This window comes from Moschus berezovskii, chromosome X (genome assembly GCF_049115385.1).
Source record: "Moschus berezovskii isolate FMDL1 chromosome X, NW_MosBer_1.0, whole genome shotgun sequence".
NCBI lineage: Eukaryota > Metazoa > Chordata > Mammalia > Artiodactyla > Moschidae > Moschus > Moschus berezovskii.
The window spans coordinates 68,250,722-68,256,721 of record NC_142488.1 but is presented as its reverse complement, the minus strand read 5'-3'; positions in this window follow the sequence as shown (position 1 = coordinate 68,256,721).

Sequence of the window (6,000 nt, the reverse complement as noted above, 5' to 3'; positions counted from 1 at the left end):
TACCATCAAATATTTTTCCTCGAAGTGGAACTTAAAATATCTATTTTTTGTCATCAGGTAGTTAAAATTTTACTGTTATTAGTTACCATTGTTTTCAGATATCATTACTGGCTCACGAAACATGACTTTAAAAAGAAACATATAACATACAGACCCACATACATGATGTGTATGTCTCTGAGCAAGTGTACATATCACACACACACACAGAACACACACACATACTACTTAGATAAGTTCTGCATGCAGAAACGAAATTGGTAGCCAGCATTTCATGAGTATAATACTCGACTTAAAGCCTAAAAAAGAATGTAATTTTCATTAAATGCTGGTTTGAGTTTCTAAAAGTCAGCAAAAAAATTATGTTTACAAGAGCAGTATTGGTGCTTTTCAATTCTGACTTTATTAAAAATATTAATTTTGTTTCATTTTAACTCATCTTCTGTTAATTCAGTAATGTGAAGCTTGTTCTCATTTACTCCTTTATTTCCCACTATAGTCTCTGTCCCAGTTCACTGCCTAACAAAGACATGTCATTTGAAACAGGGACAGGCAAGAGAGAGTGAATAGCTCATTGGAAATCTATCTCAGCTTGCAGGAACAGCTAATCCTCAGTCATGCCCTGCTTTAGGGGGAGGTGTGTCAAGCACTCCACATATTAAGACTTAAACATAGAGCCAAAAATGACCCAGAAAAAAAAAAAAAAAAAGCCGTGAACCAAAATGTAACTGCAAGTGTTTTTGCAAGGAACAAGCAGGTGAATTAGGAGTGGAAGAAAAAGTCTTCATGACCAACCAGACACCATCATTGGTTTTACAGCTCTCATCTCTCTTCTTGAGATAAGTTTAGGAGTAAATTTGAAGACACTGATCAGAAACTAGATAACTTCTTGTCAATGTTCAAGAGAAAAGCACCTTCTCCAATTGGCAGAGAGAGCCAATAGGAAAGGTGAGAAAGGCTCTGAAAGCACATTCAGCTCTGGCTTAACCAAGATGGGATTTGTCATTATCTTCAAGACCTGGCTAGCTTACAGTTCACACTGTTAGGGAACAGGCAGCTATACATTTTCCATATAAATTCTAACTGGCCACTGCTCATTTGCATCCCCTCCTTCAAATCCAGCCATACCAATTCCTCTGGGGCTAGCTGACCAGTAGCTGAGAAGAGACTTTTTCTCTATCAATGCATAATTGGTCATTGATGAACAAACAAGCAGTCACTCAGACTACTTGAGTCTACCTAGGAAAAAATTTCCTGACCATCTTTCCAGATGTTCATGTCAGTCACCACAATCTCCATATAATTTACAAGGTATTAAATGTCAAATAATGAATCTTTTCAGTAAGCATCTTGGCAGATGATGATAGCAGCACAGTTTATGTGAGAAGCCAGCACAGACTTCTCCCACTAAAAGTGAAAACAGAAAACTGTGAGCACTGGCTCCAGAGCCTCCTAGAAAAAGGCTTCCATTATACTCCATTACAGTTAAAGCTATGTATGCACTTCCTGGATGGCATCCAATCACATAGCACTTTTCCCTTTTTTACTTTTTTTTACTCTTTTTAAATAAAAACATGCTCTTTTAATGGCAAGGCAGTGGTTTCCAGTAAAGAAATAGACTGAAAATCAACAAGGGGAATGTGTGCTGAAAGTAATTAGAGATTTTTCAAAATGACCATTAACAAGATAATTCTTTGTAGTCAACTTTATGTGCTATGTGGTATGCCATGTGGATCAAAGACTCCAGTCTAATATATAATTCAGAAGTGCCAGCAAGTGCCAGAAAGTACAAATTAAATGAGGGGAAACTGCAAAGGAAAGGTGGAGCTATTTACTTAAGACTTGAATATAGCTCACAAATTTTAAACATGTTCAGTTTGTCTCCTTTCTTTGAGTTCTTCCTTGAATACTTGGAAAGATATTTGAGAACACCTACGTTCTGCACAAACTCAAAAAAAGCAAAAGATAGAGTAATGAAAGTAGTCTCTTTAGGAAATTAGTTATGTACTTTTCCAATTATATTCTAAAATAGAGATGATTTGCTCTTCAATGTTCAGATTCTGATGAAAGTCAACATGAAGCAATTGGAAAACATGTTGAGCTTTAGGGAAAAGGTTCAATGAAGAGACAGTATAAGAGCAAGAACCTTGAAGTCAAGGAGACCTGGTTTCCTATCCCAGATCTACCACTTTGATTTATTCAACAATTATTACTTGAATGTCTACTATGTGCTAGATATTGTACTGATAAAAGCAACATGATTTCTACCCTCATGGAACTTGCGTTATATGAAAAATAATGTAGACAGGCACTGAACGAATTAATTAAAAAGAAGATCAGTGAATTCTATGAAGAAAATTATAATAGGGTAAACTGACAGGAGTATCTGCAAATCTATAGATTGGATGATCAGGGAAGGCCTGTCTGAAGAGGTGACATTCGAACCTGAATGATGAGAAGGAGCCAGCATGTGAAGACCTAGTGAAAAAGTATTCCAAGCAGAGGGAAAAGCAAAAACAAGGGCTCTAAGACAAAAATGAGTTTCACTTATTAAATAGTGGAAAGAAGACCAATGTATTTGGGGTTCAAATATGAAGAAGAGAGTAGAAAGATGAGGGTGGGCTACCACGGTTAGGTGCTGTATTTCATAAAGACACATTTGCTCTCTGTGAGACTTTGGGGAAGTTCCTTAACTCTAGTAAAAGAGAGGGATGATAAGAGCATTTAACTCAGAAGATTACTATAAAGATAAAAAGAGATATTTGTAAAGCATCCTAAGGGATTTGATTTAGGTCATACCAGAATAGTCCAGTGGTTTTCCCCACTTTCTTCAATTTAAGTCTGAATATGGCAATAAGGAGTTCATGATCTGAGCCACAGTCAGCTCCTGGTCTTGTTTTTGTTGATTGTATAGAGCTACCCCATCTTTTGCTGGAAAGAATATAATCAATCTGATTTCAGTATTGACTGTCTGGTGATGTCCATGTGTATAGAATCGTCCTTTGTGTTGTTGGAAGAGGGTGATTGCTGTGACTGCTGCTTTCACGGCAAAAATCTGTTAGCATGGGCCCTGCTTCATTTTGTACTCCAATGCCAAGTACTCCAAGTATGTTTTAACTTCCTATTTTTGCATTCCAGTCCTCTATGATGAAAAGGACATCTTTATTGGGTGTTAGTACTAGAAGGTCTTGTAGGCCTTCAGATGGATTCAGGGGATTATATCTGATAGACAGAGTGCCTGAAGAAATATGGGAAAAGGTTTGTAGTAATGTATTTTACAATATTATATTGGTAGGTTTTGCCATACATTGACATGAATCCACCCCAGGTGTACATGAGTTCCCCCTCCCAAACCACCCTCGCACCTCCCTCCTCCCCTTATCCTCCCTCTGGGTCATCCCCGCATACCAGCCCCGAGCATCCTGTAACATGCATGGACCCTGAACTGGCGATTCGTTTCACATATGATAATATACATGTTTCAATGCCATTCTCCCAAATCATCCCACCCTCACCCTCTCCCACAGAGTCCCAAAGACTGTTCTATACATCTGTGTCTCTTTTGCTGTCTCGTATACAGAGTTATCATTTGCATCTTTCTAAATTCCATATATATGCGTTAGTATACTGTATTGGTGTTTTACTTTCTGGCTTACTTCACTCTGTATAATAGGCTCCAGTTTCATCCACCTCATTAGAACTGATTCTAATGCATTCTTTTTAATGGCTGAGTAATACTCCATTGTGTATATGTACCAAAGCTTTCTTATCCATTCGTCTGCAGATGGACATCTAGGTTGCTTCCATGTCCTGGCTATTATAAACAGTGCTGCAATGAACGTTGGAGTACATGTGTCTCTTTCAATTCTGGCTTCCTCGCTGTGTATGCCCAGGAGTACGATTGCTGGATCATATGGCAGTTCTATTTCCAGTTTTTTGAGGAATCTCCACACTGTTCTCCATAGTGGCTGTACCAGTTTGCATTCCCACCAACAGTGTAAGAGGGTTCCCTTCTCTCCACACCCTCTCCAGCATTTATTGCATGTAGACTTTTGGATGGCAGCCATTCTGACTGGTGTGAAATGGTATCTCATTGTGGTTTTGATTTGCACTTCTCTGATTATGAGGGATGTTGAGCATTTTTTCCTGTGTTTGTTAGCCATCTTTATGTCTTGTTTGGAGAAATGTCTGTTTAGTTCTTTGGACCATTTTTAGAATGGGTCATTTATTTTTCTGGGATTGAGCTGCAGGAGCTGCTTGTATATTTTGGAGATTAATCCTTTATCAGTTGCTTCATTTGCTATTATTTTCTCCCATTCTGAAGGCTGTCTTTTCACCTTGCTTATAATTTCCTTTGCTGTGCAGAAGCTTTTGATTTTAATTAGGTCCCATTTGTTTATTTTTGGTTTTATTTCCAATATTCTGGGAGGTGGGTCTTGGAAGATCCTGATGTGATTTGTGACAGAGAGTGTTTTGCCTACGTTCTCCTCTAGGAGTTTTATAGTATCTGGTCTTACATTTAGCTCTCTAATCCATGTTGAGTTTATTTTGGTGTATGATGTTAGGAAGTGTTCTAGTTTCATTCTTTTACAAGTGGCTGACCAGTTTTCCCAGCACCACTTGTTAAAGAGACTGTCTTTTCTCCATTTTATTTTCTTGCCTCCTTTGTCAAAGATAAGATGTCCATAGGTGCGTGGATTTATCTCTGGGCTTTCTATTTTTGTTCCATTTATCTATATTTCTGTCTTTATGCCAGTACCATACTGTCTTGATGACTGTGATTTGTAGTAGAGCTTGAAGTCCGGCAGGTTGATTCCCCCAGTTCCATTTTTCTTCCTCAAGATTGCTTTGGCTATTTGAGGTTTTCTGTATTTCCATGCAAATTGTGAGATTATTTGTTCTAGTTGCATTAAATGTATAAATTACTTTGGATAGTATGCTCATTTTTACAATATTTATTCTTCCAATCCACGAACATGGTATATTTCTCCATCTATTAGTGTCTTCTTTGATTACTTTCACTAGTGTTTATAGTTTTCTATGTACAAGTCTTTTGTTTCCTTAGGTAGATATATCCCTAAGTATTTAATTCTTTTCGATGCAACAGTGAATGGAATAGATTCCTTAATTTCTCTTTCAATTTTTTCATTATTAGTGTATAGGAATACAAGGGATTTCTGTGTGTTGAATTTATATCCTGAAACTTTACTGTATTCATTGATTAGCTCTAGTAGTTTTCTGGTAGAGTCTTTAGGGTTTTCTGTGTAGAGGATCATGTTATCAGCGAACAGTGAAAGTTTTACTTCTTCTTTTCAAATTTCGATTCCTTTTATGTCTTTTTCTGCTCTGATTGCTGTAGCCTAACTACCAGAACTATGTTGAATAGTAGTGGTGAGAGTGGGCACCCTTGTCTTGTTCCTGACTTTAGGGGAAATGCTTTCAGTTTTTCACCATTGAGGATAATGTTTGCTGTGGGTTTGTCATATATAGCTTTTATCATGTTGAGATATGTCCCTTCTATTCCCACTTTCTGGAGGGTTTTTATCATAAATGGATGTTGTATTTTGTCAAAGGCTTTCTCTGTATCTATTGAGATAATCATGTGATTTTTATTTTTCAGTTTGTTAATGTGGTGTACTACATTAATTGATTTGCGGATATTGAAGAATCCTTGCACTCCTGGGATAAAGCCCACTTGGTCATGATGTATGATCTTCTTAATGTGTTGTTGGATTCTGATTGCTAGAATTTTGTTAAGGATTTTTGCATCTATGTTCATCAGTGATATTGGCCTGTAGTTTTCTTTTTTTGAGGGATCTTTACCAGGTTTTGGGATTAGGGTGATGGTGGCCTCATAGAATGAGTTTGGAAGCTTCCCTTCCTCAGCAATTTTCTGGAAGAGTTTGAATAGAATAGGTGTTAGGTCTTCTCTTAATTTTTGGTAGAATTCAGCTGTGAAGCAGTCTGGACCTGGGCTTTTGTTTGCTGGAAGATTCCTTA